This window comes from Phalacrocorax aristotelis, chromosome 9, assembly GCF_949628215.1.
Source record: "Phalacrocorax aristotelis chromosome 9, bGulAri2.1, whole genome shotgun sequence".
In the NCBI taxonomy this organism is placed as follows: domain Eukaryota; kingdom Metazoa; phylum Chordata; class Aves; order Suliformes; family Phalacrocoracidae; genus Phalacrocorax; species Phalacrocorax aristotelis.
In genome coordinates, this window is record NC_134284.1 from 34,565,409 (window position 1) to 34,568,870 (window position 3,462).

Here is a 3,462-nt window from a genome sequence, read left to right on the forward strand (position 1 = left end):
TCCCAGCTTGCTTTTAGGAGTCAACCTTGAGAGCCTGGTCATGGGGGGATACTCTCCATGTTCTGGGGACAGGCTGGCTGCTGTGCTGCAGGGACTGCCTTCTGTGCTTTCCCTGCTGAAATACCACATCACAGTGCTTCCTGGGGTCAGCCTGACAGCGTCCATCCAGCCGGCACACAGAAAGTGCAGCTTTTGGAAAAGTGAATATAATTTTAAAGTTGGCCTGAGAAGCCTCCATCTAGTTTTCAGGGTTCCAGAATGTTGTTTTATTAGGATTACAGTCTTGTTCTTCTTAGGTTTCAGCAGGCGTTTATGACTGTTACAACAGGAATGAAAAGCTGGGGCTGGAATCGGCATCGCTTTCTCCTGCCAGGCGCAGGGTTCACGGTGGAGGCCAGACATATGTCTTTCTCCCACAGATGCTACTTTTTTTCTAGAAGGGAAGGTGAGCTCTGTCCTCTCCCTGGAAGAGAGGGCTGGCAGCAGCGCTGAGCTGAGACGTGGGGGCTGCTCGGGGGGTCCATCTGCTGAAGGTAATTGCCCTGTTGGTTCACATCATTCCCCTCTGCCCTTTGCAGAGAGGAGAGACCAGGTCCTGGCGGTCTGCAGGGAAGGTCATGTTTGTGTAGGATGCTGTAGCCTTGTGTTGATCCTGTCTCCTTTCTCCCATGCCCCATGGACACATTTCCCTGGAGGCTCTGAGGTTAGAAGAGGGGGCTGGTGAGGGAATGAGCACTTCAGGTCCGAAACCATCTGTGCCTACAGACTTTTCCTCCTCTTTCTTTTTCCAGTGTGCATTATTCCAGACCTGTTATCATTCATCTGTCCATATTTCTCTCTGTGCAGGTCAAAAGCTCCCCTCAAGGGCTCCTGAGCCAGAGATGGGTTCTCTGCTTCTGCAGAGCCCATACTGTCTACATGTGAGAGGCACAGGCAGGAAGGTAGGGGTAAAAGCAGCCCCCACCAGCTGCCACAAGTCCCTGCTATCCTTCTGGGTCTTGTGGTTGTGCTGGTTTGGGGCACAGATTATCCCCAGAAATGAAGGAGTTCAGCCTGCCCAAACAGCCCAGTTTGGGGGGAAAAACTCAGTCCTCTTCTTGGGTTATTTCTGGCTACAGGATAGTTGGGACCTCTGCACGGTAATAATTAGCAGACAGATCCTGCTGACTCGGGAAACTCATCTGAGGGTTTGTTTGTGTGTTTGTTGTTTTTATTAGAAGGTCCATATGCCTTTCAGATTTTGTTATTTTCAGAGAGTTGATGATCTGAGGAACAGAATAAAGAGTTGACATAGTTGGTTGTTTTCTTGGCCTGCTTTAAATAGCAGATGTAGGTTGGTAGAAGGGCTACAGCTCGTTACTTTATACTGGTGGAATTTGATGAGTTTTATTGCAAAGACATTAGGGCAACTCATGACAGCACTCAACCCAGGGAGAAAAGAGAAAGCTTTGTACCTGGTGAGTACTGATCGTCCACCAGTGCACCTCTTCATGTGTTGGATCATATCCAAGAGGCAATATGGGAATTTCTGTGTGTAGTTAAAGTTTATGAGACTGCCTGCCTGAATGCAGGCGTGTGTGCCTGTGTGTGCATGTGTGTAGTGGAACAAGGATCTCTAGCACAATACTTAGTCAAAATCCAGTTTCACCAGTGGGATAAGACAGATCAAGCACCAACTGAATACGATCCTCAGGGTCTGCCCCTCCAGCTTAGCCATTGTGTTTGTGGCATACACAGTAACCGCCAATGCACAAGGTATGCGATTTACTCTGAAATCCTGAATCTGAGCTGGATTTTCCAAATCGGATCCTTGTTTTAAATCTTAAGATAACAGCACCTAGTAATTCGTGTATTTGCTGGTCTCTGGGGCAGTTTTAGTTCAATGCTAGCTTCTTTCTAGAGAATAGAAACCCTATCTAACATGTAGTGCCTTTTGCATCTGATTATTACTCTGAAATGTGTGGTCACTCAAGGTGTTTAAGAAATGGGCAATAGAGTTTGAGCTACAACTTTATCAGCAGAGAGCACAGACTTTCAGCTCTAAGTGTTTGCTAAGTCATGTTCCTTCTTTCAGCACTCTCCTCCTCCTGCTGAATAATTATATTTGGTGTTGTCTTTATCAGGGTTTTGAGATTAAGTCTCTCTCCCTTTTGCTAGCTGAGCTGCCCATAAATGAGAGCAAGCAGCCGTGTTTTGTAACTTTCTAACCCAGTCAGGGTGTGGCTTCGGACTTCTGGTGCTCATCTTGGGGTCCTGTTTGTGAACCCCGCTACTTCGATCCTTAGAAATCTTCCCCTTCCTGGCCACATTTGCCAGCATTGCTATTTCATTTACTCCATCCTTCTACTGCCATGATACTGCCTCCTGAGGTGACTCCTCCAAGATCCACCTGATTTCACTGAGGAGGCTGCTGTAGCTGACCTTTGCCTAGTTAGTCCTCCTGTATCCTGGCCAGCCTTTTCACCTGGTTTCCCGGTTTGAATTAATCTCATTCAAATACGAATGAGCAGACAAGTCTGGAGGAAGAATCAGCAGTGCCCTATACAATGTCAGTGACTGCAGTAGGACTGTGTATTAGTCCCTGAGTGATCTTCTGATTGTATATCATTGCCTCACATATGATATTCTGATCTGCCTGGGGGCTGACGATGTCTTTTAACTCTGTGCCTCAGCAAATTTGGTTAAAAATACTTCCATATTTTGCGGCAGCACTGGTAGAGGCAGTGTTAAATGCAGTCATCCCACAGCTGATACTGAGAATTCCTCCCGTAACCTCCCTTCAGTTCAGTTGTTCTGTCAGTACAACTTGCTATCATCTCCATTTTAGCCAATTTATTATCCTCCTTACAACGCTTATCTTATCCCTATCTTCTCCAGTATAACTAGTAATTTTGTGTGGCAACATATCAAGGGTTTGCCTAATATTTGGGTACAAAAGCCTGCCATTGTTATACCCAGACCGAAGTTTGTCCCCCATGTCATGTTTTGCCACAGCTTGCTTTATCCTTTACCTGATGTTTCTTCTGAAGCAAGTACTAACATTGATATTGGTGTTACGAACCTATGAGTGATCAAGTTGATTTTTTCTCCTTAAATAAAGGCGCTGCATTTTCTTTTCTCTAAGTTATCGGTTTTGATATAATAAATCTTATCACCAGATTTGCAATTCCATATGCTACTTGTTTCAGTATTCAGAGCTGGACAGACATTGCTTCCTCCCAACTCAAGCACATTCAGCACTTAACTTAGTTGGGTGAGTGACTTCTGTGTTTCTCCTCGAGGGACCACCGCATACTCTGTGGTCTGGGATGTACCAAATGCAGCTAAAAAGATGGAACTTTAATTTTTTACACATGCAGCATTTGACTTCTCTCATCCTGACTGTGCAGGCGTGCCTTAGGTGTGGGTTTTCTGCAGCCAAGTGACATCTCCTCAGCATGTCCACTGTCACTAAGCTTGCGC

The 3,462-nt window shown here is 45.9% G+C and overlaps 1 long non-coding RNA gene across 1 annotated transcript in view; it reads left to right on the forward strand.

Annotated features, from left to right (window-relative positions):
• LOC142062191 (uncharacterized) overlaps positions 1-3,238 on the forward strand; it is a 115,592-nt gene extending 112,354 nt beyond the window's left edge. Inside the window, exon 6 of the long non-coding RNA XR_012662397.1 lies at positions 3,189-3,238. This is a non-coding gene — a long non-coding RNA (uncharacterized LOC142062191). The remainder of the gene's footprint in view (positions 1-3,188) is intronic.
• The last annotated feature ends 224 nt before the right edge of the window (positions 3,239-3,462 follow it).